The sequence below is a fragment of the Orycteropus afer genome, unplaced genomic scaffold (assembly GCF_000298275.1).
Source record: "Orycteropus afer afer isolate SDZICR_OR568_19922 unplaced genomic scaffold, OryAfe1.0 scaffold00045, whole genome shotgun sequence".
NCBI lineage: Eukaryota > Metazoa > Chordata > Mammalia > Tubulidentata > Orycteropodidae > Orycteropus > Orycteropus afer.
In genome coordinates this window covers 3,971,858-3,977,426 of record NW_006921632.1, presented here as the reverse complement: position 1 = coordinate 3,977,426, position 5,569 = coordinate 3,971,858, and the positions used below count along the sequence as shown (strand labels likewise).

At 40.0% G+C, this 5,569-nt stretch overlaps 1 pseudogene; it reads left to right on the top strand.

Moving 5' to 3' along the window:
* Positions 1 to 4,128: 4,128 nt before the first annotated feature.
* On the top strand, positions 4,129 to 5,117 carry LOC103194547 (annotated as a pseudogene).
* Positions 5,118 to 5,569: the final 452 nt, after the last annotated feature.

Here is a 5,569-nt window from a genome sequence, read left to right as displayed (position 1 = left end):
TATTTACAATGGCAAAAAGATGGAAATGACCTAGGTGCCCATCAACAGAAGAATGGATATCTGAACTATGGTACATACACACAATGGAATACTATGCAACCCTAAGAATTACATAGAATATGCAAAACACCTCTTAATGTGGATGAACTTGGAAGACACTATTCTGAGTGCAGTAAGTCAATCACAGAAGGACAAATACTGTATTAGTCCACTCTTGTGAAAAGTCAAGGAAAGGTCTATATGTGGAAGGAAAATTTCTTTGTGGGTGGGTTACCAGGTGTAGGAAGGGAAGGCAGGGAACGCTGCTAGGTAGGTAGAGACAAGTGCTGATTTGGGTGAAGGGAAGGGCAATGTACTAAATGTGAATGATCAGCACGGTAGAATTAAGGAAGAAGAAGACATAGAGATGTGCATAGGAGGTACAGATAACAAAGATGAACCCTTTTGCGCATACAGTACTGCGTTGTTAGTGATGGCAAACATTGATCTATGGGTGGATAAATGGGTGGACAGGCTGAACCATCAGGTATGTCTATGCAGGAGGGAGTGTGCCCATGACTATGTATATGGTTGGCAGACAATGTTTCTACAAGTCTATTTGTATGTTGTGTAAGAATGTCCAGGTATATAGTAGATCTAACAAGGTACAAGGTTATAGTCACTTCTTGGCCACAGCCAGCCATCTGGAGGGAGTGAGTAGTTGGACTTGTGGGCTCAGGACTACGATTATAGGGGACATCAAGCTCAATTGGGATAACATAGTACACAGAAACATTGTTCCACATCCTACTTCGGTGCATAGTGACTGGGATCTTAAAAGCTTGCAAGCGGCCATCTAGATGCAACTATGGGTCTTTCTTCTTTCACAGCAAAGAATATTGAAGAAAATCAAAGATCCATGGAAACAATTAGTCCAAGGGACTGGTACACCATGCAATCCTCAGCCTATATAACTATGATGCCAGATGAACTAGATGGTGCCCAGCTACTACTGTCAACCACTCAGAAAGGGATCTATGTAGAAGATCCTGGATAGAGTGGGAGAACAATGTAGAGCAAAACTCAAAATAAGAATAATAATAATAAAAGGGAGTAGATTTGCTGGTCTGATAGAGCCTGGTGGAACCCCTGAGTCTGTGGACCTAGTTGCCCTTCAGGTCTGGAATTGAACCCATGAACATTTACATTAGGTAATACACTCCTTGGAGAGAACAATGATGGCAGAATAGAAGGACTGTGTATGTACAGGGAGACAGCTGGAGGGGGGAGCAAGAGTGCATGGGAGGGAAGGACACAGGGAAGAAGTGGCTATGGGGAGGAAGTGGGAAGATAGCTGTTGCATTGTGTGAAATTGCGGTCAATGTTATGGCACAAAGTGTATGTGAAGTGCAGTATGGAAAATGAATTTGCTCTGTAAACTTTCACCCAAACCCCAAAAAAATTTAAAAGAAAAAACAAAAAAAAAAGGAAAGCATGTCCATTGAAAACTATTCCTTTCCTGCTTGGGGAAGAGTTAAATAGCCCTTTCTCCACTTTGTCTCCTTTCAAACCCCTTTAGGATCACAAACTTACATTTAATGATTACATGTCGTTGCATCAACCCAGATGTTTCAGATGCCATCCTAAGAGATTCCTAATGTTGCTAAAGTTCAGGCTAAGTCTAATTTCAAGTTGTTGCTATTGACTATTACAACCGTTGCCCCATCAATCCCTAGAGCTACCAAGGGCCAGGAATCAACCTTACCAGCTACCTAAATGTAGCTGCTCTGCAGGTTGGTTAAGTCAGACAATACCATCAGGAGCTGAGAAAGGATATTGGAAAAAGGAAAAATCAAAGGGTGTTTGAGACCCTATGAAAGAAGGAATTGCCAATGATTGTTGCACTGTGTTAGTGCAGAATCCAGTAACATTTTTCATCATCATAGGATTTTAGAAACTCAACTTTGATACAAGGTATAGAACACCACCTTTTCCAGTTCATCTTCTTTCTTAATAGATGAATTCAAATAAGAGTCTTGCAGCCAAGTTGAAGAACAGGTCATCTGATTGGACAAATACAGGTAATGTGTATTTGGATTATGGGGAGGATTTTGAGGCTGGGTTTATGACTGAACAGTCAATAAATAGGGATTCAGAAATTCCAATTCCCCTTGTCCAGGTTTGGGGCTTAACCTTATTGGAAATGCCCATGACCAGGAAATTGACTGAGCCACAATAAAGAATCCTATGGATGAACCAAAGTTCAGATTTCAGGGTGGAAGTCTGAGGCTGGAAGCTGTGGGCAAGCACTCAGTGTTCAAGCAGGTATAGCTTGTGATAAACCAGATCTGAAGACTGAAGACTTTAGAAAAATAGAGTGTAGAGACATGAGCCCAATTTGGCCATGAGGGAGAAATACGGTATATGGAGACTGAGGATAAAGTGTCGGGATGAAAGTCAGTGAAGTTAATCCAAATATCTGTGCTATATATATATATATATATATATATATATATATATAAAGAATTGAATATTCTATCTCTGTTTTAAGCAGGCTGCAGAGTAAGGGCTTAGGAAATGATGGGTAGGGGACTTGTTCATGTGGGGTTGGGATGAGTAGCAGCAGGTATTTCCAGCAGAAACTGAGATTCAAACTCTCACAGTCCCTTGGGATAAGTTCCCAAATTCTTTCCTTGTATTGTCTGGGAAAATGGTCCAGAATATGTATGTAGTACTAAGCAGGATTCTGTATTCTGGCAGATGGCGTAGCCAGGCCAATTCAAGTATTATGTGGTATGAAACCTTTCCAAGTATTTCTCTTGCTTGCTTGCCCAGATCTTCAATCTTTCTTGTGATACACATCCATCCTTGTAATGTTATAGAGGATGGACCAGGGAGTCTACACTGAGTCCCAACCACTTCCTCTCCCTTTGTTACTTCTGGAATCTGGTACCTATACTCTTTACACTCAATTACACACTTTCCTTTCTAAATGAATACACTGCCAATAACTCCAAAGCTGTTTATTCTTTTAAGAGAGAGATTCCATTCAAAAATAATTCCAAACTGCCAATTTTCCATATTATTAGTCAGAGATAGCAGCTACCAATAGTAGGGGATTTTCTCACACCTCTCTTAATAAAGAATTATAGCAAAGCAGCAATACCAGCAACAACTTTGATTTTTGACAGTACTTGACCTTACTTAAGATTTATCTGATTTTTGGCTAGGATCACAATCTCAAAGAATAATATTGATGATGATGATGATGATGATGACAGATATGTACCGAATAGTTAAGAGTAGGTGGTTCTCAAATAGAATTTTATATAATTTCATATTTAGTACTGAAGATATTTGCACTACTTTTATGATTTTCATTTCACATATTAAGGCACAGAGATTTATATATCATGAACAAGATCATATATCCATTTAGTGGTGGAACTAGTATTTGAACATAGTCTGACCCAAGAGTCCACGTGCCATAGTTTTATGATGTTCATTCATACTTTGGGAATTGGTTTTTAAGAATGACCCAAGTTTTACCAAACATGACTTGGTTTTTCTCAGGCTTGAACCTTTGAACACATTGTTTATACAAATTAGTGCCCCCTGATACATGTTTTCCCAGAGCATCATGCACTATCTTCAAAGTTTTGCTCAAATCCTCACAGTATAAATAATAATTAATTCCTCTCTACATTGCATTTTGAGCTCCATTTGTACCAATTACACTGTTTTACACAGTCCTGTCAAGAGGTATATTGAAGGTATGGTAAGTCTGATGCTTAACCTGGATGCCATATATAGGGATCACCAATGAGCATTTTCTATCAGCCTTTGAGCTTTCCATCATCTACTGAGATCATTCATCAATTTAAAACAAATTATTTTCTGAAGATATGCCTCTGGTCCTCTCTTCCTGTGCTTCAATGGACTGGAACCATTTTAAGAACACGGGGCACATGTCATTCAACTTTTTATCCCAACTAACTGACTCAAAATTGAAGCCATAATTTGAGCTAATAGTGTTTACTGAAAAATGGTGGTAGAAGAGAATCAATGCAAGGAGAAAACTACTTAAGGCATAGTGGAACCTTGGCTGCCATGCTTTTTTATAGTATTTCTAGACAATAGCCTTTGTAAATGGCCTTGAGGAACCAGAGCACAATCAATGAGTTCATCCTCCTTGGGCTGTCCACGGTGCCCCTTGTCCAGGCTCTGCTCTTTGTGCTCTTCCTGGGGATTTACCTCCTGACCGTGATGGGAAACCGCATGATGCTGCTAGTGATCAGGGCTGATTCCCACCTCCACACCCCCATATACTACTTTCTGTGTCACCTTTCTTTCCTGGATCTTTTCTTTCCTTCTGTCACTGTGCCCAAGATGCTGAAGAATCTTCTGTCTCTGAGGAAAGTGATCTCAGTAAGATGCTGTTTGTCTCAGGTGTTCTTTGTATTTTTCACTGCTGGCGAGGAAGGCTGTCTGCTTTCAGTTATGGCCTATGACCGCTATGCTGCCATCTGCCACCCTCTGCTCTATGGACAGATTATGTTTACATGACTTTATATGCAGCTTGTGTGTAGCTCCTGGGGACTGGGCTTCCTGGATGCACTCATCAATATCCTCCTGGCTGTGTTCTGTGAGGCCCACATCATCCACCATTACAGTTGTGAGATGCCCTCTATCCTCTTCTGTCCTGTTCTGATGTCTCCAGGAACATCATAGTCTTGCTCTATTCCACTCTCCTACATGGGGTGGGAACCTTCCTCTTGATCTTCTTATCCTATACATGCATCATTTCCACCATCCTGAGCATTAGCTCCACCTCAGGCAGAAGCAAGGCCTTCTCCACCTGTTCCTCCCATCTCATTGCAGTGACACTTTACTATGGTTAAGGTGAGCTGTGCCACCTTATGTCAAACTCAGGGTCCTTCGTGGAGCTGATCTTCTTTGTGCAGCACAGTGTAATCACTCCCATGCTGAATCCCCTCATCTACAGCCTGAAGAACAAGGAGGTAAAAGCAACTATGAGAAGGATTTGTAAAAGTGTTTACAACATACCAGCTGCTGCAATAAGGAAAGAGGATGGTAGGAAATTGGAAACATGTTGCATCCAACAATATATTGGGTGAGTTTACAGTAAGGGTAATCCTGACTACCCATGATTTCTGATGCTACAAACTAAGTAAAAAATATGTGAAGGATTGGCCCAAAATTATAGGAAGGAGAGCTCACTTTAATTATTTAAGTTATTAAGTAACCATCTTAGTCTAGCTACAATATTTTGTTATGAACATACACATTCACTATTCTCATATTAAACATTTCCCTTTGATTTTGCATTTAGTGAAATCACTTGTGTCATTAATCTACCATTATTAATTTTTATTATTAACTTTGAGAGTTATTTAAAAAGCCATAAGTTTGATAAGATTATGAAGTCTTAGATATACGGGAGAAAAAAGTCACAGAATAGAGTTGATGAGGAGCAAGACAAAGAATTCCAACTCAGTGATCATAGAAGACAGGTATAAAGAGGTAAAAGTCCTGCAGAGAGGGATAGTTACCACACTGAGACTCATCT